The sequence below is a fragment of the Schistocerca cancellata genome, chromosome 4, assembly GCF_023864275.1.
Source record: "Schistocerca cancellata isolate TAMUIC-IGC-003103 chromosome 4, iqSchCanc2.1, whole genome shotgun sequence".
In the NCBI taxonomy this organism is placed as follows: domain Eukaryota; kingdom Metazoa; phylum Arthropoda; class Insecta; order Orthoptera; family Acrididae; genus Schistocerca; species Schistocerca cancellata.
In genome coordinates, this window is record NC_064629.1 from 439755634 (window position 1) to 439782393 (window position 26760).

The 26760-nt window shown below is 43.3% G+C and overlaps 1 protein-coding gene across 3 annotated transcripts in view; it reads right to left on the reverse strand.

Annotated features, from left to right (window-relative positions):
- Window positions 1-26760, reverse strand: part of LOC126184856 (pancreatic triacylglycerol lipase-like) — a 452695-nt gene that overhangs the window by 313155 nt on the left and 112780 nt on the right. For all 3 annotated transcript variants that reach the window (XM_049927467.1, XM_049927464.1, XM_049927466.1), the window contains exon 2: window positions 9224-9296. The gene's annotated coding sequence lies outside the window, so the exon portion shown is untranslated. The remainder of the gene's footprint in view (window positions 1-9223; window positions 9297-26760) is intronic.

The window sequence follows — 26760 nt, forward strand, 5'->3', positions numbered from 1 at the left end:
TCTTCCTGCATTTCGCTGCAGTTTTCTAATGCTGCTACTTCAGTCCAGTTCTGTCCATATCTGTTAACTTCTCACAATGTGTGGATTATCCCGTGCTCTTACAATCAGTCGTCCATGTTGCTTTCAGTACAACACTGAACAGTATAAGAAATTTCTGTACCTAGCGTCAATGATTTAAAAAGTATTCCAACAACTCAGTACTGGAGTTAGTGTTTTTTCTAGAAACTGACATCCTTTTGACGGTTATAAGTCGTCACTTCCACTTTATCGGTAGGATTAGGTGTAAGTGAAAAAAGCACAACTTTCGTCAATATTGCAGTGCTTTAATAGACACGTTATTATTGGAGATAGCACGCCTTGTCCTTTTCCTCTGACCGTTGAATTGACTTACCCAGTCGAACATTGAGCACTTTCAGTTTAACGTGGATTCTGAACAATGGTACATCTTGGCATTTTTCACGTAAGCAATACCTCGCCAGAATGAAAGAAACGATAAACAGCAGAAAAACATCCTAGCATCGACTGAGGATTGAACATCAGATCTCTGGATTAGCGTTTGACAATGACTGTGTCAGCGAGTTGCAGTATTAGACATCTCAAAAAAAAATGGCTCTGAGCACTATGCAGCTTAACTTCTGAGGTCATCAGTCGCCTAGAACTCAGAACTAACTAAACCTAACTAACCTAAGGACATCACACACATCCATGCCCGAGGCAGGATTCGAACCTGCGACCGTAGCGGTCGCGCGGTTCCAGACTGTAGAGCCTAGAACCGCACGGCCACTCCGGCCTGCTAGACATCTCAAAACAAAATTCTCCAGTTTGTAGAGTTTATTTCATTTTATGGGCTGTTGCTGTGAGGTTACGGTTGACAGGAGTGCCAGTACGGTTGAGCAGAACCTGTCTGCACGTTCCGAGTGCTGCGTTATGTATGAGGAAGCGATCGGACTGACGCAACTGGTCGTGTAACGTGCGCCGCCGCAGAGAATGCATAAGCGTTTGCTGGCGGATTTGACCGGGAAGCTGCTGGCCCTAGCAGCGTGCCTGGCATATTCGGCAATAGGCACGCGCTAACGAAGTCCGCCCAGTCTACCTCGTTTCCTGTAAGCAGTTTCCTAGAAGCACTCAAATTCCTGTCTCTTCGAGCAACCCTAATATTAACGCTAGAACACTAAATCAGGGAACATATTTCGTAGTTACTGAACCAGTGTGAATTTTATTATCCTCTCTTTTATTCAAAGGAAGTAATAATTTATAATTTATGCACTAGTTAATTGCAGTTACAAGGTCTCCAATTCTATGTCACATACAAAGTAACTACAAAATGTCCTGCTTTATACCGTATATAAACCGTCCCAGATTGGCGGGAACCGAGAGCTGTTACCTGCTGCAGTCGTAAATTTTACGAGGGATTAAAAATCTAGGGTTAAAAAGGATTTTTAAAAAGTTTTACAGTCTGCCAAAATATTATAGTAGTTACAATGCACCACTTAACGTTTAATGCACAATGTCAAATACTACTGTTTGTTTTGTTAATGTTCGATTGTTTCGCGAACGAACGTGAGCAGACACAAGGGCGACGAGAATTTTCGTCCCGGATCCTCCAGTCGAAAGATCGGACAACATTACCGCACGCCCGACAGACGCGCCCCTGAGGAATAAACCTCCGTCATTGAGAATGTTCCCTGCTCATTATTTGATTATGTCACAATTTGTTGAAAAGGAAAAACAATAACTTGTAATAAGATTCAATTCAGTTACTGTTTATATTTAGCCAAGATAACTTGAACTCATATAACGTAATACATTCGATATACAGGGCAGGCAGTTACGTATCTTCATTGAAGATAAGAAATCAGTGTCAACAGATTTTGATTCACAACAAACACACTTGTGTTCTGAGCCTTTGTTTAAAAGTGTACCTGGTTTGACAGAAAGTGTCTTTATTTTAGTGCTATCAAGAATACTATTTAAAATACTTCACTGAAAACTACACGAGAAAAAAAAATGTCTCTGAGCACCATGGGACTTAACATCTATGGTCATCAGTCCCCTAGAACTTAGAACTACTTAAACCTAATTAACCTAAGGATATCACACAACACCCAGTCATCAAGAGGCACAGAAAATCCCTGACCCCGCCGGGAATCGAACCCGGGAAAACTACACAAGACAAAAATTACAAAGCATTATATCTCTGACGTCATAAGGTATGATAAATTAATTTTTTATACAGGTGCTGACTTTATGCTGAAAGGAGACTAGTCTAAAGTGAACTAGTGAGAAAAGAACAGTGAAAATTATTCTACTTCATAAATATTTGCAAAAGGTTATATAATTTACGAAATCTATTTCGGTCAGAATCAATACGTAGCTATATAGAGCATTATATGTGACTGCCATAGAAACGAAAATTCATTGCTTCTGAATTATAGCGAACTACTAATCCTTCTGACAGAATTTGTCCTCCAATGCTTCATCAAGAGCTTTTGCCACTTCCGCATAAAAGAGATTCTGCAGCCTTGAAAGTAACTTCGAATAGATGAATTACATTTCATACACGCTTACTGTCCGTAGACGCTTAACCGAGATTTGACGAAGTAATATATCCAACGAATATGTTCTTGGTAAATAAGGACAGAGCATAAACATCTAGGCTGGCTTAATTCCAAGATAAAACTGAGTTAAAACCATTACAGTTGCATTTGGATAACGACAGGCATAAGAAAGTATCATTACAAACAGTGATGTGAAGCTATTCCATTACTGCTGCAGCCCAAAGCGGGACTTTAACTCGCGACATTCTCTTTCATGTATTTGATAAGTAACTTAACTTTGGAAATCCAAGCGAATAACGTGGCGTCCCAGTTAAGTTTCCCTTTTACTGCTTCCCACGTTTAAATTCAGCATAGTACTTACAGCTGCCTCTCCTTTCTTATTGTGATGCACAAATGAGATTGATGCTGCTAATTAGTGAACATATGTCTTCAAAGTAGGATCTTCTAAGATCACACAGGACAGCATTTGGTCCTTACACTACCCCAAAATGTTTCTGCATGTCATTTTCCGTGATGCCGCGCAGTGTCACCGCCGGTTTTTTCTTCCAGCAAACCGCGCGAGGTAGCTGCGCGGTCCAGGGCACCTTGCCACGGTTCGCGGGGCTTCCCCCGTCGAAGGTTCGAGTCCTCTTTCGGGCATGGGCGTGTGTGTTGTCGTTAGCGTAAGTTATTTTAAGTTAGATGAAGTAGGGTGTAAGCCTAGGGACCGATGACCTTAGCAGTTTGGTCCCATAGGAACTTGCCACCACCTTCCAGCAAAGTGTAAGGACGCGTAGGTAGTAAACTGCTTTCTCACTACCACTGTGTCGATAGATTTTGACGAAACTCATTGTTGCATAGGGATAGCGACCGAAGTCGAAAGAGAGTCGTGCACTAACAAGCCACGACAAATAGTTACTTAGTAATACTAACCGCCTCATTTCCTTTCAGGGTAACTAATATGTTCACCCCTAGTGGATAAATTGTCCCTTATAGTCCTGTCAAATGTTTCTAAGTTTAACATGTGAAAATAAATGAAAATCTCGAAACAAAACAGTTTTTCGACAATATAGGATGGTTGACGAAGAGAGGTAAGCGAATCAGTTATCGTCGTGCTGTGTACTGGTCTGCGTGAATCTCACTGAGAAATATGATCAAGTTTTAATGAAACTATTACTGGAAAAGAGTACTTTGTCTCGTTTCGCTTTGTTGTTATTTTCGTCGGATATTTTTTTTCAAAAGTTCACAAAGTTCACAAAGTTTTGCCACATTTATTGCTTTGATTCTATGCAGATATACGGAGGTACGTAAAAAGAACGATGCAAGACGAATAATATGGTACGAGTGGGTAAGAAAGTACTGAGTTTCGTCAGAGGTTCGGTTTCTGTCGAAATCAGTGTTCCAGTTACGATGAGAAGAGAAACACGAAAAGGGGGAACCAGCGGGGAGGGGGTGGGGGAGGAGAATTGGAAGAGGCGGAAAGACAAAGTCAGACGAAGAGAGAGAGGGAGAAAAAGAAGCAACCGCAATGTTTTTTGCGCAGTGTGTTCGGGTCAGGTAGTGTACAAAATTTGCGTCAAGTCGGAGAAATCCGGAAGAGCAGCATCCATCGAAGCGAGTAGCACGACATCGATTCCACAATACGATCTTTCACTTTTGTCGTAGCCCGGTGGACTATGGGTACACGGCTCCTGTTGCTTGTTGCGTGTTATGAGCTCGCACGATGGGAGGGAGGGAGGGAGGGAGAGAGAGAGAGAGAGAGAGAGAGAGAGAGAGAGAGAGAGAGAGATATGGGGAGGGGCGGGGGTCAGAGATTGTCCGGGGGAATCAATAGCGAGCATTTGCCAGCAGAATCGTCTCACACATGTTGCCAACTGCAACCGTTTCACACAGTAAAGAGAGTAGGAACGGATTGGCTCTCTCATTCTCGCTTTGATACCCGGCGTCATAAAGAACATTCGATCAATAAAAGCGAAACTGTCAGAAGATTACAACTGACTGCGTTATTCAGTACTTCCCACTGTTTATATGTGCTGGTTAATTTTGCATATACCATAATGGAATTGCCGTTTCTAATCGCGATTCAGACGCTCCGGTAAATTCTGTCTGTATTTAACCCAGATATAATATTACGAAGTTCTGCAGTTGCTCTCTTGCTTCGGAGGATATAAGCACAAAGTAAACGAGCATTATCCCGTATTTATATGCCTTTGGGGTAGTGCAGTGAATCTGTTAAAGGAGACTGCATGCGCGACGCTAATGCGAGCCATCATAGAATGAAGTAACCTGAGTAGCATCTTATAACTCACGTAGGAATCATGATAACAAGAGAGTTTGGATAAATGCGTAATATCTGTTCTTAGTGGCATGTCCAAATATACATACAGTCCTCATTCATTTAATTGATTCGCCTCGATGGGCAATGAATCCAGCACCTTCAATGTGGATCCGGAAATACGTTCGACTTCCTGGGGGAATCTCAAAGTAGCGAGCATGTAGGAAATGGACGGGGACTGTGGATAGGTAGCACTGGGTGTGAGTGTAGGTCGACTGGGAGGCGCATCAAGATACTCCGCTCAATTACGGTAAGTCCGCAGCTCGTGGTCGTGCGGTAGCGTTCTCGCTTCCCACGCCCGGATTCCCGGGTTCGATTCCCGGGGGGGGGGGGGCAGGGATTTTCTCTGCCTCGTGATGACTGGGTGTTGTGTGCTGTCCTTAGGTTAGTTACGTTTAAGTAGTTCTAAGTTCTAGGGGACTGATGACCATAGATGTTAAGTCTCATAGTGCTCAGAGCCATTTGAACCATTCAATTACGGTAAACACCCGTGTACAGGCGGCGCAGTGGTTAAGGCTATTGCCTACTAAGCAACAGCTCTCAGCTTCGAATCATCTGTAATTAAAGAAAACTGAGTGAAGGGATCAACAACGAACTTCAAGGGATGTCATGCGACATCCGCTACCACCAAACGCAACGGAAAAAAAAATCCCACTTCGGCACACATTTTCGCTCGTCGCTGCTGACTCCGCATAAAGTCCCGATGCAGCTGACACCAATAGTTCCTTTCTGTCCTCCCTCCCCCACATCTCCATTCTCAATTTACATAAGAGATATTAAGGTGCATATGGAAGCCTCCAGATGTTAATTTTTCCTATACATCGCGCGCTTGTTATGTCAACTGGTTTAGTGCAGATCTGTCACCGTAGTTCCTCCACTGACGTCGCTTATACTCCACGATCAGTTTTGGAACCTTTTGGACGGAGGCTTTATACTGAATGTAGTTGGCATTACAACTTCGTACTTTTCTCATTTGCTCTGTACTGCTAATGATTTCCAAATCCAAGCATGCCAGTTTGACGTTTGTTGCTTGCCGTTCCATGGTGTTGCGATTTTAATATCCAGTAGTGTACATCTCCATTAACATTTGCTGGAAGACTCCTAGTAGTTGCGTATTGGACTTTATTGTCGGAAACTTGCCCAGTTATCGTGCATGCGGCAACTGACTGCTACGAAAAGCATGTTAATGAATTACAAGGGACTTTCTGTTATGCTGATGAAGCTTGACTGCCCTTCACCCTACTAGTTTCCGTAACTAATAGAAAAGAACTAAAAAATGGTTCAAATGGCTCTGAGCACTATGGGACTCAACATCTGTGGTCATCAGTCCCCTAGAACTTAGAACTACTTAAACCTAACTAACCTAAGGACATCACGCACATCCATGCCCAAGGCAGGATTCGAACCTGCAACCGTAGCGGTCGCGCGGTTCCAGACTGAAGCGCCTAAAACCGCACGGCCACATCGGCCGGCTCGAAAAGAGCTCTCTTTGTCAGTAACTTCGGATTACAGAAGTGCTTTCGGCGATGTACTCACTGAGAGGACTCTTAATATGTCACTACTGAGGGCGACATTACAACAATAGCGCCTCTCCGTTCACTTAGAGTAACGTTCGTACCTAAAAAATAACGTATACTTCGCTAGAGACCTATATAGCTCAAAATAATTTAACTTCAGAATGCAGACATAACTGAAGATTTGTTAGACCAGAGAAATACACTGCCTGACAAAAAAAGTGAAGCACCCAGAAGACATGGTCGGATGAAAATGTAGCATCGTACGCGTAAGCACCATCGACTGGTATGTCAATGTTTACAGATGCAATTCTCTAAAGAACGGCGCTCAGACTGCATCAGTGTAGTCAGCGTTTAGTGTTGTTCCAGGTCTGGTAGGGTATATGAGGGGCCAGGGCAGCGTCAGATGTTCAAAATGGCTCCGAGCACTATGGGACTTAACATCTATGGTCATCAGTCCCCTAGAACTTAGAACTACTTAAACCTAACTAACCTAAGGACATCACACAACACCCAGCCATCACGAGGCAGAGAAAATCCCTGACCCCGCCGGGAATCGAACCCGGGAACCCGGGCGCGGGAAGCGAGAACGCTACCGCACGACCACGAGTTGCGGGCCGTCAGATGTTGATTAATCACTGTCAAGACGTGGAGATGCCGCGGACTCGTGTGAGACAGCGTTGTCAGCATCTGACAGAATTTGGAAGAGGCCTAACTGTGGGTCTCCATTTGGAGGGCTGGTCGAATCGTGCAGTATCCAGATTTGTGGCGTATTCACACCGATGTTGGTCTGCTACTGAACGTGAGAGTAGGTGTTTTCGTCGTCAGAGTTCCGGTCGATCACGTCAGACCATCACAAGGGAGTGCCTCCGTACTGTGCAGCAAGCACATCGTTGAACATCTTTACATCAGCGCCTGCCATGCGAAAACATGTAATGAACTTTCTGCAACATTCCGTATCGTAGCACACCATTGGTCGGAGACTAGCAACAGCCGCACTAAGGAATTACAGTTCCATGCGTAGGTTGTCGTTAATACAAATGGCTCCGTTTGGAGTGGTGTCGAGACTGGGAATCATGGGCTGCTGATGAATGGCATCGCACTGATGAATCGCGGTTCTGCACTACCCCGGACAACTATAGCCGGCTATTATAGTTGCGACCTGGGGAGATGCCCAAATCCAATGGTTCCAATGGCTCTAAGCACAATGGGACTCAACATCTGAGGTCATCAGTCCCCTAGACTTAGAACTACTTAAACCTAACTAACCTAAGGACATCAGACACATCCATGCCCGAGGCAGGACTCGAACCTGCGACCGTAGCAGCAGCGCGGTTCCGGACTGAAGCGCCTAGAACCGCTCGGCCACAGTGGCCGGCGGGGAGAGGTCCCATTCTTTCAATGTTTTGGAGAGGTACAGCGGTGTTACTCCAGGCGTCATGGTGTGGGGAGTCATCCTATATGACTTAAGGGCACGGTTGGTAGTGACTGCGGTAACTTTGATGGCACAACGGTACGTGACGGATATCTTGCGTCCTCATGTGTTACCTCTCATGTGACGGTATCGCGATGCCATTTTTCAACAGAACAATCCTCGTCCACACGTGACACGTGACTCCATGAACTGTCTGTGTGATGCTGAAGCACTAGCGTGGCCCGCAAGATCCCCAGACCTGTCCCCGATAGAACATGTGTAGGACCAGTTTGGACGTCAGCTTCTTGGCTCAAATGGCTCTGAGACTATGGGACTTAACATCGAAGGTCATCAGTCCCCTAGACTTAGAAGTACTTAAACCTAACTAACCTAAGGACATCACACACATCCATGCCCGAGGCAGGATTCGAACTTGCGACCGTAGTGGTCACGCGGTTCCAGACTGAAGCGCCTAGAACCGCTCGGTCACACAGGCCGGCGTCATCTTCTTCCCAGGACATCAAATAACAATTACTATATGTGTGGGCCAGCTTGCCTCAAGAGAGGATACAAGGCGTTATGATACCCTTTCCAACAGAATCAATGTATTCATCGACGCTAGAGGCGTAGAAACATCATGTTGATAAGTGCGCCCATACATTCCAAGTTATTTGTAAGCTTCATTCGATTTTGTAATCACTGCAATAACATCATATATCGTCTCAACCTGTGAAGTTTCATTACGCTTCCTCCTCCTCCTCTTCTGGGTGCGTTACTTTTTTTTGTCATACAGTGTAAATCTGTCATAATTTAAACTTTTTAAAAAATTTGCATTCTGCTAAGGAGAATTATTTTTCTCTTATCCAAGCGTATTTCGGCACCTATCATCTGTATTCTGTGGGTCTCATTTTTTCCGTAAGAATTTTAATAGTTTAGTCCTTATATAACAAACGTTCGAAACCTTTAAAAATGTAGTGTGTTTTCAAGGGAACAAAGCAACACCTACAGGAGACGAGAGACCGAGCGAGGTGGCGCAGTGGTTAGCACACTGGACTCGCATTCGGGAGGACGACGGTTCAATCCCGTCTCCAGCCATCCTGATTTAGGTTTTCCGTGATTTCCCTAAATCGTTTCAGGCAAATGCCGGGATGGTTCCTTTGAAAGGGCACGGCCGATTTCCTTCCCCATCCTTCCCTAACCCGAGCTTGCGCTCCGTCTCTAATGACCTCGTTGTCGACGGGACGTTAAACAACACTAACCTAACCTACAGGAGACAGAACAGTTGGTCAAAATATGGCTGGCTAACAAAAAGATAGAGACACAGAAAAGAACATTAGTTTCCTGATGACAAATTTATAAGAACCTAACTTATTGCTTGCACAGGCATTAAAATACTATATGATTATCAAAAATAGTTGCTTACCTGTCACTTCAGAACGATGAAATCAAGTTCCGCCGAACTCGTTAACTGGATCCCAGCTTGTTTGGCTTGTGACCTGCAAAACGAACCATTTCAATACAGATTTTCTGTGAGTGAACGGAAGATCACTAATAACACAAAAATAAAGCAAAAACTCTCGTCGTAAAACTTGAGTTTGTAGAGTGGTGGGCACAGCACCTCAACCTGGAAACTGTATATCGAGATGATTGCTGTAGGGACAGCCTGTTACTGTCACTCACTGTGACTTTCGTGGACTATTCATAGACTAAAAGCAGAAATTTCTAAAATAATAATATAACCAAAGAGAATAACAATAATGGAGTGTAACAGTCTAATTTAATATTAAATTGCACTTGAAGTTGGCACCACGAATGAGCAATAATGTAATTAATAGTACAAGTGGCACAAACAATAATAAAGTAAACTGAATGCCTTGATGCCTGATGATCAGCACCAGCGGCTCCAAAAGCGTCAAATGTGTGTGAATTCCTAAAGAACTAAACTGCTGACGTCATCGGTCCCTAGGCTTACACACTACTTTAACTTAAACTAACTTATGCTAAGAACAACACACACACACACACACACCCAGGCTCGAGGGAGGACTCGAACCTCCAGCGGGAGGGGCCACGCAGTCCGTGACATTGCGCCCTAAACCGCGCGGCCACTCCTTGTGGCCGAAAAGCGTCTTTAATAACTTAATTTCAAAAGATTAATAATTCGTAAATATTGTAACTTACATATATCCTTTGAGATAGCTTGTTATTGTAACTGGGAGTTACATTTCATAGCACATTTTGGTGTAAAAGGACTTATTGTACGATAAATACAGAAATTTGAATGTCAACTACCAGTAACAATTCAGTTAATCACAATAATATTTCACATTTTACAAGCACACGATGTATCGGTGATGAAAATGCCGATGGATACCAGGAATAAGTCCACGACCGACATTACTTCGAATAACTAATAAATCATTTACAAAAGAGTCGAAGTGATACATGTCAGTTTGTTTAGTGACCTATATGTATGCATCTGTTCAGAGAGAACTGAGGTGGCGATGCTCTCTCTGTCGCCGAACATTGTTATTTTCTCTTGCTCTGCTCCATACTGTACAAAATCTTCCGAAAAATATGCAGATATAATAGGACTGAAGAGTGAATCTCAAAACATTTACACAGAGTGCTTCGATCAACGCCCATTACATTCACTAGTTTGTGAGGAGAGGGGTGGAGGGGGGTGGGGGTGGGGGGGGGATGAAAAAGATATAAGGGAAGTGAGACCTATTGGGGAAAGATGTATGTCCTTTAAACACAAAAACTCTGCCCTACTTTGAATTAACTAATTACAATGTTTATTACCTTTCGTGCATCACATCTGACGAATCTTTTAAATTGTCAGTGCCAATTTCCGTTTCCTTCCTTGTCTTTGTTCAACTGAGCTAGTGCTCCTCAGACGACACCTTTGTCCCCAAGAAATTCTATTTTAATCTTCGTGCTACCACTACGAATGTTTTTTGGGTTGTTGGTTATCACTTAGCGAATCTGATGGTATCCTATTGGAAAAGTGATAAATTCTTTCAATTTTTATAAAACAACGAACTGCGCCATACAAGAACTAGCTTCCTTCCTGAAACAAACTGATCCAATTTGCGTTGTGCCTCCATTTCTGCCCGCATCTCGTGGTCGTGCGGTAGCGTTCTCGCTTCCCACGCCCGGGTTCCCGGGTTCGATTCCCGGCGGGGTCAGGGATTTTCTCTGCCTCGTGATGGCTCGGTGTTGTGTGCTGTCCTTAGGTTAGTTAGGTTTAAGTAGTTCTAAGTTCTAGGGGACTGATGACCATAGATGTTAAGTCCCATAGTGCTCAGAGCCATTTGAACCTCCATTTCTTTGAATCGTTGGCGCAAATCATACTGCAGGCGGGAGTTTGTTACACGCAAAAAATGCGTTTATGGCAACCGTACTCTCGAGCCAAGAGGTCTGATAACTGTGAATTTGGCGTTTTTTAAAGTAAGTGGAGAATTTTCCAAAGACCAGTATTGGTTATTATGTCAGCACAGTTAAGTGTTGCTGCATTCTCTTCAACTTTATTTGTACTTGCAACTAATTTCAACTAAAAGGCTTTCTAGCTACTCAAGGTTTGTTTCATGATGTACTTCAGTCGACTATATAAGGAAGGAGGAGTTAAAAATGTGGGAGATAGTCGTGCTGACCACAACGTAACTGATCTTTACCATTGCTGGACTGCTTCATTTGAACTGAAAATGCAAACATTTGTAGTTTCATCCTAATAATTTCGTCAGTTTATGTCAAATACAGTTTTGAACATTCAACTTCATCAATGACCGAGCCTTTCTCGGCGTAGTATGTGTGGCCTTGACACGGTGAGGAAGTAGGAAAGACAAGGGTCTAACGTCCAGTTGACGACAACCTCATTACAGACGATGCACAAGCTTCCTTATCCGATTTGCCGGGCGAGGATTTGAACCAGGCGCCTTCCGCATAAGTATTCACCGCATCAATTACTACGCCACCTCACTTGCTCTTAACAAACAAGAGACTGTTGAAACACAAAGAAGAACGGCAATGTCATAATAATTTTTAAATAGCAAGGTCTCAGACAAGATACCCTGCCAGAACTAAAAGATAACAACAAAAAGAACTGAAGAGTGCAGCAAAGGAATAGTTTAAATGAGGATGAACTACACGTGTATGAGAATAACAGAACTGTGCGCCAGTCAAGCTTCAGTGCAAAAGGCTGCGGAAAGCAGCTTTTGCCGTTCCGGATGCAGGTTTATGGCCACCTCGGCCGATACGAAGCTGTCGTCAGCCTGGCACGCATTGTCGTGAGGCTATAATTTCTCCGCAGTTACTCGTTTCGCCGCCCGGCAGACTCATGTCACTGATGCCTTCCTCGTCGAGGTACAATCGGAACAGCATATATTTTTAACTTCTGCGCACACGTCTGCTGATGTTACTGTATCTTAACTATCGAGATATTCCTTCATTCCAGTTTTTTTAATTGTTTTCCTTTTTTTCGTAATCCACCACAACAATAATTTGTCTTTTTCAGTTGATTTTGGGATAGTTATTTATTAACTCTGACACATGTTTCATCTTGTCTTCGGGAAACAAACAACAGTAGAAACCAAACAAAACTTGTCTATGACCTGGGGACGGCCGTTGCAACATGGCCGAAAAGTCCGTTATTTTACTGTTTGAGGATTTTTATATTTGAAGTGTTATATCGGATCACGGAGCAGCTCACCTAGAAGAATTTTAATGAGGAAATTTGGTTGTTCAAGTGGGTTATTTGGAATAACGCCGACGTCTTAATTATAGTACTCCTGCACATATACATCTCCATCTGCATACACACTCCGCAAGCTATCCACACTGTCCCACTATTAGTTATTTCCTTTTCTGTTCCATTCCTAAACAGAAAGACGGAAAAAAGACTGTCTATACGCCTCCATATGAGCCCTAATTTCTCGTATCTCCGTGGTCCTTAAGCGCAATGTATATTGGCGGCAGTAGAATCGATATGCAGTCAGCTTAAATGCCAGTGCTCTAAATTTTCTCAGTCGTGTTCCTCGATAAGAAAGTCACCCTCATTCCATGGATTCCCATTTGAGTTCCCGAAGCAACTCCGTAATACTTGGGTGTTGCTAGAACCTACCGGTAACAAATCAAAGAGCTCGTCTCTGAATTGCTTTGAATTCTTCCTTTAATTCGACCTGATGTAGATCCCAAACACTGAAGCAGTATTGAAGAATAGGTCGTACTAGCTTCCTATATGCGGACTCCTTCACAGATAAACCACAATTTCCTAAAATTACCTCCAATAAGTCGACCATTCGCCTCCCCTACCATAATCCTCTTACTCTCGTTCTATTTCATATCGCTTTGTAAGGTTACGCCCAGATACCTACCTAAAGGACGTTACTGTGGCAAGCAGGACACTCCTAATGCTGTATCCGAACATTACCGGTTTGTTTTTTTCCTACTCGTCCACATTAAGTTACATTTTTCTACATTTAAAGCTAGCTGCCATTCAACACACCTGCTAGAAATTTTTTCTAAGTCATTTTGTATCCTCCAGTCCGGCTCCGTAACTGGGTGGTCAGCGCGTCTGACTCCCATGCAGCGAGCCCTCGGTCGATTCCGTAAGTCGCCCAATGTGGCGTCGATTGAAAAAATTTGCAACTCGGCGGCCGAACTCCCCAGGCCATCAGTGCCATACGGGCATTTCATTTCTTGTGTACCCCTACAGTCAGTCAACTTCGACACCTTTCCGTACACCACAGCATCATCAGCAAACAACCGCAGATTGATGCCCACTCTCTCCGCCACGTAATTTATGTTGGGTTGGGTTGTTTTGGGGAGGAGACCAGACAGCGAGGTCATCGGTCTCATCGGATTAGGGAAGGACGGGGAAGGAAGTCGGCCGCGCCCTTTAAAAGGAACCATCCAAGTATTTACCTGGAGCGATTTAGGGAAATCACGGAAAACCTAAATCAGGATGGCCGGACGCGGGATTGGACAGTCGTCCTCCCGAATGCGAGTCCAGTGTGCTAGCCACTGCGCCACCTCTCTCGGTGTAATTTATGTATGTAGAAAATAATAGTGCTCCTATCACACTTCGCCGGGGCACTCCGGATGATACACTTGTCTCTGATGAACACTCGCCGTCGAGGAGAACAAACTTGGTTCTGTTACTTAAGAAGTCTTCAAGCCACTCACATATCTGGAAACAGATTGCATATGCTCGTTGTCTGCAGTGGAGCATCGTGTCAGATGCTTTTGAGATACCTAGAAATATGGAATCTGCCTGCTGCCCTTCATCCATAGTTCGCATTATATCATGTGAGAAAAGGGTAAGCTGAGTTCCGAACGAGCGAAGTAGTTATCCACACTGACATCCAGAATGAGGTTTCTGTGATTTCTCTCAATCGATGAAAGCAAATGATTCCTTTGGGAAGGACATGTTCGATATCCTTCCTCATTATTCTCCAACTAGAGCTTGTCTAGTCACGGACGAGACAAACTCTGTTCTTTGCACAACCAACAGTTAACTGTTTATACAGTTTAATAGTTCTAAAACTTACGCGCAGCCTTCTCGTTATCGAATAATCGTTAATAATGAAGCATTGCTTCAGTTATCGACTACACTCCATTTACCGCCAGCTGTACCCATCCACCGTCCGCCTCCGTAGCTGAGTGGTCAATGTCGATGGCAGCCATGGAGAAGATCAGCGTTCGATTCCCGGAACTACAAAGGACTTTTCCATGGTGCGGGGACTGGTGCGAAGTGTACTCAGCATCGTGGTGCCAAGTAATGAGCTGCTTGACCGAGTAGAAGTGGCAGAGCCATCCCATGAAGTCAAACGCCTGTTTATGGTTAACTTAGTTGACAACATGTTGTCCAGTGGGGGTATTTGTCATCTGAGACGTATGAGAGTTTCATTAAGCATCACTCTTTAGGAAAATATTGGTGATGTCTTAGAAAAGCAGCAAGTCTGCAACGCAAGAGTCACGGATATAGCAAGGAAACTGTTTTAATCTCGAACACTACAGTATAAAAATCTGAGAGCTTACCACCAAGAAACTATAGCAACTTGTTCAAGTGACAGTTCTGGCATGTTGCACCACCCCTCTTCCTTCTCTCTATGAAGAACTTTTTGCTGCTGTTAATCGCTTTCCTGTAAGTTAGAATATAGACAGACAGTTCATAGGATAATACACAATGACGACATCATTAATTGATGATTAGGCCATGAATAACGCTTTACCTATATAAATCGTATTTTACACTGTGTAACTTTAAGCTACTACCAAGTGTCTGTTTACGCAAAATAAAAATGACGTAGATATTCAGAAGTGAACAACGCAAGTATTAAACAAGACACATCTGTCATATTGTACCGTAAACACATGGTTTGCTAACTGTAACCGCGGCAGTGGGGCGGAGGTACTCTTCCAGTTTTCTTTAGGGGCTGCTAATAGTAATGAACACATTAGATAATTTTTTTCCGTCGTAGGACGCTCTCCTTTTTGTTTGGTGTACGGTAGGGTCTTTCAACGATAGGCTATTGTCCATCTACGATTTGACGATTATTTTTGTTTCATTCTTTGGCGTATCGCCACAAATCATATACTCAACTAGAGGAATGTCATGTGTATCAGCTGACAGTGAATCGCGTAAACCTATCTGTGTGCGCATTTGTGTTTTAATGATTTATATAGTTTGTTTCTGAAATGGAGGATGGGAACCAGAGAGACATTTGTCTTGAAATGTTTGGAAAAACACGTAAGAACAACGTCAGGCAGTCCAGTGTACCAGACCAACAGCCCTGTCATACAAATCAGCGCATTGCACATTAAGTTACATGACAAGATCTTTTCCCATGCTCTAACTGAAACCAAAACATTGTCTTTCTTCTACATGGGGAGGAAAACTACGTACATCATCTGATTAGCTGATTCGAGGCGTGCTGCCACTGGATGGTAGGTCCGCTGCAGTTCAGTACTGAGAAAATTTGATAATTTGTTTTCTCCGTCCCTGTTGCATGAATATACAATTTTTGCTGCAGTGGTTATCGGTTTCGGGCTGACACGCCCATTCTCAAACCACAAACCTTGTTATTAACTGTAGCTAGTCATACAGTATGGTGCCAAAAGGTGCTAATAACTTCCGTACAGAAGGTCAAACTGTGGGTAACAATTACTCTCATCGACATTAGCCTATGTGTCTACTGTTGCAACTGACTGAGTTTGGTTGTGTCAGTCAGGTGCGACAATAGACACATAGGCTAATGTAAATGAGAGTACTTGTTGCCCACAGTTTGACCTTATGTACAGAAGTTATTCGCATCTTTTGACGCCATATTGTGTGACTAGCAACGGTTAATAACAAGATGTGCGGTTTGAGAACGGGCGTGTAAGCCCGCAACCGGTAACCACTGCAGCAAAATTTGTGTGCAACTGGGACGGTAAAGTAAAGGAATTATCATATTTAATCATCTGATTTTCAATCGCGCAAACTGTGTACCGAATGACTCGTGTTTTACATGTTGTCTTCGCCTATGAGAATATCGCAGGTAGACATTAGCACGAAAACGGTCTAGTTCGTTAAACCCCGTGGTGTGCGTAAAGTAAACAGGAGACCCAGAGGTGTAGCCCAGGCGTCTGCACTGCGCCACATCTCGATCGCATACTCTGCTTCTGAGAGAAAGTCATTGCACCCAGTGAAAGGGGCGTTAGCTATCAGCGCGCCGACGGGGTCCAAGTACTTGACCAGCAAAACCCCGCCTGCGTAATAAGCAATGCAGTGAGTCAAGGGACAGCAGACTTCTAGCTGGGACGACAAACCCTCACCTTCACAAAAAGGTCGTGGTAGGCAGGAGAACTTGTGAGTGGGCTTTATCACCGGTAATTATCCGAGTGGTGAATAATTCCTTCCGTACAAAGAAGTTCGTGGTGTCTTCTACTCTGTCTTTCTTCCCATGTGTCGTAAATGATACTCCGCATTAATAGAAGGAAAAGTTACTTCGCATTTAGCATGCGTTAAACATTGAACTCCTTAGTTCACTCACTGACGCGGAAGTGTTTCGACGAATTCCGATGTCGCTCTTCCGTATGACGCCTGCGTTTTCCTTATAGTGCGTGAATACTAGATTAACGTTTAGTTCGGTTACCCGTAATAAACTATATCATTTGAATTTTCTGTTGGTGAAACGAGCTCCACCATGTAGGGGGAGAGAAGGAGAGGGGGAAGGGGAAGGTGAGTTTTACGTCCCTGCCAATAAACACCGACAACAACTGGTTGGGGTTCAAATGGCTCTGAGCACTATGCGACTTAACTTCTGAGGTCATCAGTCGCTTATAACTTAGAACTAATTAAACCTAACTAACCTAAGGACATCACACACATCCATGCCCGAGGCAGGATTCGAACCTGCGATCGTAGCGGTCGCTCGGTTCCAGACTGCAGCGCCTAGAACCGCACGGCCACTCCGGCCGGCCAACAACTGGTTGCCTAGTGGCTATATCAAGATACAGTTTCCTTTCGAGCTTCTCCGGAAACTATATTGGACAATGCCATGGATGCTATAAGCCATTAGTTAGCGGTCGTTAAACGTGAATCTGGTATACACTCAGAAGAGGCGAAGATGGAGTTGTCAGAACAGGAGCCCTTCAGCTTCTCCAGCGCGAGAAATAAGCGGCATAATGAGGTTAGTCTGGAATTAAGGAATTCAAAACCTTCATTGCAGAAGCTAACCAAGTATCATTTGCTACAAATGTTTCAAATGCAACTGATACTCTTGTAAATGTAGCTTCAGCTCCCAATCTCCACCCATGAACGTAATAAACATTGCTCCTGTGGGAACTGTCACTACTCAGCGGTCTGCTAACTTTTACGAACGTACAGATAGTCGTCCGTAAGCAGTTATATGTGAAGTTTGGATAAAAGCGTAGGCCATGTGCCATGTGTGGCACTAGGGAAAATTTTCCATCTTTCCCTAACTCAAGAATGATCTAATTAACATATCTTCTGTAGGAAAAACCAAAGTGAAGGTTGAATTCAATACTCCAGGAAAGACCAATTTCCTAGTAAACAGCACAGTATTAAAATCTAAAAATTTTGAAGCTTGCATTCCTTCTCTCGTTGTCCACAAACAGAGAGTAATAAGAAAAGCTGGTACGGAACTTGAAGAAGCGAATATAATGAAGGCGTGCAATCTTTAATCCTCCTTATATTTGTAAGAAGGTTTTAACTAATCAGTGTGTAACGGATGGGAAAAAACAAAGCGCCCAACTGCAGACCTGCTTGTTAACCTTTGACCTTCAAACTTTAGCGGACGCTGTATCTATTCATGGAAGTACATGTTTTGCAGGTCCTGGTGTCCAACTGTCACGCAGTGCTTTAATTTACTCCCATACGAGCATTTCAGCAAACAATGTCTGTGCGAGCTGAGGTGCACTAATGGTAGAGGACCTCATTCTGTAGAATTCTGCGCCTCAGCTATTGCTATTGCTATTTGTGCTTACGTGGCGACCAGTTCCCATCCACGGATCGGTGCTGCCCTGAGTATCATAGACGACAAAGAGCTCAGGAACTAGCTACTTTTAACAACGCTGGCTTCAGGGACGCGCCGAACATTACCTCTATGCCAGCCATGCGTTCCATTACCGGGAGACAGCATTTCTAGCCTGCAATCACCGACCTTGACTGCGGAAGTACAGGAAGGAAGACTAGAGTTTAACGTTCCGTCTACAGCAAGGTCGGTAAAGACGAAGCACAAACTCGGGTTACGAATGGATGGGCAAGGAAAGTGGCCGTTTTGGGTGGGGAAGGAAAGTGGCCGTTCGACAGTGTTCTTGAGTGCATAACGTGTTCCCACCTATCGCCGTATGATGGTACGTGTTTTGGTGGTCCAGGTGCTATTTTGTGGGGAGGCACAATGCTGCATCGGCAAACTGACCTACAAACCTTCGAACACGGTACCCTCAGACTCACCGGTGTGACACAGTACTCCTTCCCCGTGTGCGCCTGTCAGGGGTGCATCTGGTCCTGACTATTTTTAAGGATGCTAAATCGATCGCATTGCACAACGCAGGTGTGAGGAGCTATTGGAAGGAGAAGATACTCGGCGAATGGGCTGCGATGTCTGTTCTCCCGACTTAAATCCTACCGAGCACGTGTGATATGCGTTGGAATGACATACTTCATCACGTCTACATGCCCCAACGACCATCCAGCAGTTGTTAACTGCGCTGGTGGAGGAATACAACGCCCAACCACAAGAACGTCTTACCAACTTTGTGGCCAGCATTGAAGTACTTAGTAGCACATGTATTCCCGTCCGTGATGATCACACACCCTATTAAGGTCAATGCCCGCATCTTTTAATATACAGGGGATCATTATACAGGGTTATTACAAATGATTGAAGCGATTTCACAGCTCTACAATAACTTTATTATTTGAGATATTTTCACAATGCTTTGCACACACATACAAAAACTCAAAAAGTTTTTTTAGGCATTCACAAATGTTCGATATGTGCCCCTTTAGTGATTCGGCAGACATGAAGCCGATAATCAAGTTCCTCCCACACTCGGCGCAGCATGTCCCCATCAATGAGTTCGAAAGCATCGTTGATGCGAGCTCGCAGTTCTGGCACGTTTCTTGGTAGAGGAGGTTTAAACACTGAATCTTTCACATAACCCCACAGAAAGAAATCGCATGGGGTTAAGTCGAGAGAGCGTGGAGGCCATGACATGAATTGCTGATCATGATCTCCACCACGACCGATCCATCGGTTTTCCAATCTCCTGTTTAAGAAATGCCGAACATCATGATGGAAGTGCGGTGGAGCACCATCCAGTTGAAAGATGAAGTCGGCGCTGTCGGTCTCCAGTTCTGGCATGAGCCAATTTTCCGCGGGCTATGCGTGAAACTTGCCCGCACGCGTTCAACCGTTTCTTCGCTCACTGCAGGCCGACCCGTTGATTTCCCCTTACAGAGGCATCCAGGAGCTTTAAACTGCGCATACCATCGCCGAATGGAGTTAGCAGTTGGTGGATCTTTGTTGAACTTCGTCCTGAAGTGTCGTTGCACTGTTATGACTGACTGATGTGAGTGCATTTCAAGCACGACATACGCTTTCTCGGCTCCTGTCGTCATTTTGTCTCACTGCGCTCTCGAGCGCTCTGGCGGCAGGAAACTGAAGTGCGGCTTCAGCCGAACAAAACTTTACGAGTTTTTCTACGTATCTGTAGTGTGTCGTGACCATATGTCAATGAATGGAGCTACAGTGAATTTATGAAATCGCTTCTATCATTTGTAATAGCCCTGTAAATCACGGTGACTTCAGTGCAATTATTGTCTTTGAATAAAAGTGTCATTTCTGTTTTTTCATACGTATTTCTTTCAGTTACTTCCAGTACTATAACGTAGCAGTTCTTTCCAAATATGGTTCAGGTTTAATCGAGCTATGTTACTTGGCAATGACACATCATGCGAAAGTTACTTTCGTCCTTAATTTTCGCGCACCAGCGTATTTTGTTTACTAAAGACATTCGCCCTTATAAAGTGATTGTTAAATTTCTTAAGAGGATGGGGAAAAATCTGTAAAGAGAAATAATATTTTCATTTTTACCTATCACTTATAATTAAATTTAAAAGATAGTGTCAATTCACAATGTAAGAATATCTGATTGACATCTAGCGCTATTTGTTAAAAATTTTCTTTGGAAGAAAATTGTGATAATTGAGCTTTTAAATCTGCAAATAGGCATTTATGTTAAAAAATGAAAGGCGCTAATTTGTTTTTGTTCTACAGTATTACTTTTATTGTGTTACCGGTTTTCAGCTCACAAGGCCATCTGCAGACATTTACTGACTATTGTCGCCAAACATTCTAACTTCTTTGGCGACAATAGTCAGCAAATGTCTGAAGATGGCCTTGTAAGTCCAAAACCAGCTAACACAATACAATTAATACTGTAGAACAAAAGTAAACTAGCACTTTTCATTTATTATAACGTTGTTCTACTAAGAACCGAAGGAAATGAAATGATCATGTGGCATCGTTGGCCGGGAGGCCCCGTTCAAGGAAGATCAGCCGCCGGGTGCAAGCCTTATTCTATGTGACGCCACATTGGGCGACTTCCTCGTCGGTGATGATGATATGATGATGAGGACAACGCAACACCCAGTCCACGGGGCGGGGGTGGGGGGTGGGGGAGTGTCCAACCCGGCCTGGAATCGAACCTGGGTCCGCTGCACGATATGCAAGCACGTTGCTACTCAATTCAGCAGGCGCACAGAATCGACGGAAGATTCAGTTAACATGAAAGCATTTATGTATTTTCTCTGTAAGTTAAGTATACCATGTACACCAGTGTTTTAGATTGCCAATCAGAGTGCAAAATCTGGAAGCTAAATTAAAATAAATGAACTTCTAAAAACCAGTCTTCACCTTCTAAAACAATAAAACATAACGGTATCGGCATTCGTTCCAGAATTCCGCAACTGCCGACACGATTCTACTTTCTAAAATTTAGGCACGGTTCCTCCCCTTAAAGCAATCATTCTTCCAGTGAGTAATACGTGAATGTAGCGGGAAGCTGTCCTAATAAGTGAAACAATGGGAAGCATCTTCTGCCATGCACTTAACAGTGGTTTGCAGAAAATAGGTGTATGTGTTGATGTAAATGTAGATCTGGGAAACTCAGCACATTTTCCCAGTGTGAAAATAAAAGTTGTATTTGCAAATGTTGCTTCAGTGCGACTGTTTGCAATTGATGTTTGTAGGATACCGCAGAAGATAGTAAAGCAGCTTAATCAGAGACACAATGTTACAGCGCACTGAAATGTATTGAATGAACAGAAGTTGCTTCAACACTACAGGAATCTTTGGGAAAATCCACTGGAAGACGTAGACGACGTAAAACAGTAACAATAAAATAATTATGTAGGCCCAATAATTTCTGATGAACTGTAGGAAGTGAAGTGCAAGATATTGATAACATGGAGGTTCTAAAATACCAAACTAATTTTTTCCACCCGAGACTTCTAGATGTGCATTATGTATGTTTGCAAACGGTATAATCCCCGAAAAATGGCATCAATTCCCATTATATCTATGATAAAAAGTTAAAAAATTGCAGAAGGTTCATCTTGTGGAACGCAGCATATTAATTTTATGCTTAAATTATCGAAAAGACACTTCAGACAATAGCTGTCGTAATTTTATCTGATGGGCAGAATGGTTTTCGAAAAGAGCGGCAGCGTACAGATCATGTTATTCTATACCACATTATACAGGGTGAACATTAATAGAACAGAGAATCTGCAGGGACGAATTCCTGACTGAAAATGGAGAAAAAAGAAACGTCCTATGAATATGTGTTCGTTGCTACAGTAGATGGCGTTAACCAATGAAATTTCCTCTGACCACGCGCCGTGTGTTACTTGCGTGTTGCAGGTTGTGTGACTGAAGCAGCGTACTGTAAACAACAGAATGGTCCAGTATTCATGTAGGGAACAAGCCGAGATGGTGTTTGGGTATGGAGAAGCAAGTGGAAACGGTCGAGAGGCAGCACGGCTATACCAATACAAGTACCCTCACAGACACTAACTACATCACACAATATTTCAAGCCCTTTTTGGACGGACTATGTGTACACCAGATCTGGAGGACCGGATTCTGCCTCTCGACCGTTACCATCTGCTTGGCCATACGCACACACCATCTCGGCTTGTTCCCGACATCAATACCAGATCATCCTGCTGCTTACAGTACGCTGCGTCAATCTCACAGCCTGCAACACACACACTGCACGTGATCAGAGGAACTTCCATTCGTCAGCGCCATCTACAGTGGCAAGGATGAATTTCCGGACACTTGTTCATAGGACATTTTCTCCTCCATTTCCAGTCAGAAATCCGTCCCTACAATTTGTCGGTTTTATTAATGTACTCCCTGTATAAACATGGGGAGTCTCAATGAATAATATCTTGGCCATGCTGTCTTTTGCTATAATTTTGATCAACTGTGTTTTCTTTAGTTCGAAACACCATTAGTGATCAGTTTGGTCTTACTATAGTCACCTGTGGCTCCCAGACACTGACGTCAACTTTTCCTCGCACACATCATTGCACTACTCTGTAACGAGTACATGAACACATTGTTTAGATGTAAATGCAGGCTTCCGCGGCCGTTGTCACAATCAACTCGTTGAAAATTGTTGTGGGTATGTAACAGAATTCTCTACGTTTTAAAATCTTCGGCGTTTCGATCACGGTTGCAAATGGCCTTCCTCAAGGTGTTTCTGCTAACAGTTAGCTAAAACACTCTGAGGATGACCGTTTGCGACAGACGTCGAAACGTCGGAGAATTTTACACATTGACAACGAGGTCACATACCCAAAAAAATTTTGCAGACATTATTTAGCTGTATAAAAAGCATAATTATTGATAGTGATGAACGATTGTGTTTCCTAGTCTTTACGCGTGTTTAACTAACGGAAACGTATTGCATTTAGGCCGGCCGGAGTGGCCGTGCGGTTCTGGGCGCTGCAGTCTGGAGCCGAGCGACCGCTACGGTCGCAGGTTCGAATCCTGCCTCGGGCATGGATGTGTGTGATGTCCTTAGGTTAGTTAGGTTTAATTAGTTGTAAGTTCTAGGCGACTGATGACCTCAGAAGTTAAGTCGCATAGTGCTCAGAACCATTTGAACCATCGTATTGCATTTATTTATTTCGAAAAGGCGTTCCATCGGGTATGTGAGAAGAATATGGGAACTATAATGAATGGAAGAGGCTTGTTGGAACATTAGAACACAGGATAGGTCTTGAAAGAAGTCTTTATAGAAATAACTAAAACCAGACAAGTACGAGTAGAACTCGCGGTATGAAGGTTCTGTACAAAGTTAATTATGTGTATTGATAGTTCATCTTCAGGTGTTGATACGCGAGTTTCCGTGTATCAAAATATGTGGCATAAATGGCTGTTATCTTTTGATTTCATTGGCGTAGAAACACAAATTCTTTACACCAACATGTGACCGTAGACTTTAGTATTTGACGTAAATTCCAACTCGATACCTCTACCCGTTCTTGAGTAAAAGAGTTCGAAACAGACGTACAGACCGACGGACAACAAAATGATGTTATAAGGGTTCCGTTTTAATTAAAGGAAGTACGGTACCATAAAAGCACTAAAATAACACGAGACACATTCAAGTTTCAGACAGCAAAAATTTTTAAGGATCTGAAGCAAGGTTGTAGCTTTCCTCTGGCATTAATTAACATTTAGACTGATGATACCATCAAGGGGTTCGGACTGATGACCTCAGATGTTAAGTCCCATAGTGCTCAGAGCCTATCAAGGGGTTCAAATGTCTCTGAGCACTATGGGACATAACTTCTGAGGTCATCAGTCCCCTAGAACTTAGAACTACTTAAACCTAACTAACCTAAGGACGTCACACACATCCATGCCCGAGGCAGGATTCGAACTTGCGACCGTAGCAATCGTGCGGTTCCAGACTGTAGCGCCTAGAACCGCTCGGCCACCCCGGCCGGCACTATCAAGGGGAATTACAAGGAAAGACAGGGCATTAAATATAATCATATCAGATATACATATAAACACCGTGCTATATGGTGACGATCTGAGTATTACCTCCAAATGACAATTTTCCAGGTGAATCGATTATGAGAGAAATACAATTTTAAAATATCAGAAGAAAGAACGAAATTCACACCTTCCAAAGCAGTATATACAGTTAAAACAAAGATCTGCATGGACAATCGCCCAACAGTATAGATGTCACACTAATTATTAACCTATGCCATGTTCGAGGCTACGATACAAAAAAAAAAAAAATAAATAAATAAAATAAAATGATATCGCAATAGACAAAGGAATGGAGATATAAGGTAAGAGGCGATGAAAGACGCAGAACAGTAAAGGTAAAAATGCGAAATCTATTAGGAGTGAATAGATGACGACTGGTTAACTAATGAAGTTGTGTGGCCTCGTAAGAGGACACGACCTAAGTGGGAAGTTAGAACAGGGAGATGCCGAATACCTGATGCGTAGAAGAAGAAGAACTAGATGAAGACTTTTGCGTCGAATTTTGGCTCTAACAATGCATATTTAAAAAAAAAAGTGAAGGCCCTATTGCAATTGTGATAAGGGACGAGACACTACTCGATTTAAAGAGTTTTGCTCTGGAAGCAGCGTACAAGAAAGTAAAGTTAGGTACAACATTCACGCTTCTGTGTTACGTTCGTAATATGTTACACTTGAAGGGACAACGACTGATAACACAGGCCACTAACTTTACAAATGCCTCTGAATTAATATATTGTCACTGCAAGTTTTAGTTCTTACAACGAAACGGGAATCCGTTTACTCGTTCTGAAAAATAGCATTGACCGCAGAATCGACTATGAGGTTCTTAGAGACTAAGGCTGTGTCTAAATTAACTGTGCTGGAACAAGGATATGTCGTGGCCTGTTGTAAGGAACCATCAAAGGATTAGCATCTTGTATAAATAAAGTGTGAGACTGAACTACGACTTGCAAAACTGTTAATCGAAACACCGTGCCACCCATCACCACAATATAAATTTCTCATAATCTTAAGTGTGCTACTCTGTGTGAATTTGTCGAAATGGTGAAATAATTGTATTATTTGCTCAATCACTCGTAATGCAGAAAACTGACGTTAACAAATATAACGACCACTCACACTAAAATTACGTTTCATATGCTATATATTTTGCGATTATCGGTTTCAAGCTTTTATGCGAGTCACGAGTGGGCATGCACTCGTATTTCTGTTGTCATACAAGTGAAATCACATCTCCCTACCTGTTCTTATTTTAGTTGCAGTTAAAAGTCCCAGCTTTGTAGCTCATTTGCACAAAACTGTTGAAAAAATGGATGGAATAATTTTGACAAAGTAAACGGGAACACCAGGACCTAAATTTGATGTGCCCAGCGTTTTATATCTACGCTATCTCGCTCGTTCCAAAGCGCACAAGCGTCAAGCGCACAGTACGATAACCCGAGGAGAAGAAAGGCCTACGAAAGCGACAGGGACGTAAGAGGAGAAGGCAACGCCGGTACTTCGCCTCCGGCCGTCATCAAGGACTCGGCAATGGGCGCGAGAGAAACGTTTGGCAACTGTATGGCATGGCGCCGGCTGCCTTGCAGGCAAACGTACAGCTTTCTCTGTAACACAAAGTGGCCACCCTTTCTTATGTTCAAATTACTCTGGCGTGCGCCTTCAGAGTTCGTCGCTGGAAAATAAAGCTGCCTACGTGACTAGTACCCCTTTGTATGCCTAAGAACTTGTGTCTGGCGACTCACAGGGCTACACTAAGAAAAAGAAGAGTGTTGTTTTGAAGGAAGAAAGGAAGGAAGGAAGCTCAGGGTTTGACGTCCTCTTAACGACGAGGACATTAGTGACTTAGCACAAAATTTCGGACATGACAGAACCGAGAAGGAAACTGATGATGTTACAGGAATCATCCCAGCATTTACCTGACGAATACAAGATAAAGCAAAATCCCGATGACAGTAAGGGCATTTCACCCTCTCCTCTCGAATTTAACATCTCGCTTCGTGTGTACTGTTCCGGTGTTCAGCATTGTTAGCATCGGATCCGTTAAAAACGGAATTTTTTGGTGAGACTTAAAAAGTTCTCGGCGAAATATGAAATCCAGATTCGAAATTTGGCCAGGCATTAGTTTATGCCTGCGGAGTTAAAGAATCACTCCGAGGACAACCCCTAGCAGCAGCTAAGCCGTTCTCTTCCATGTGTTTTGTTCAAGCAATATATATGCAGGAGACCTTCTGTGGAATTTGGAAGAGTAGAAGACAGAAACTTGCAGATTTGGAGGTAGAGGATTACGGTGTAAGGTCCTCGCTGAAGAAAAGCTCGTTAGAGACGGGGCACATGATCGGATAGCGCAAGGGTAGGGATGGAAATG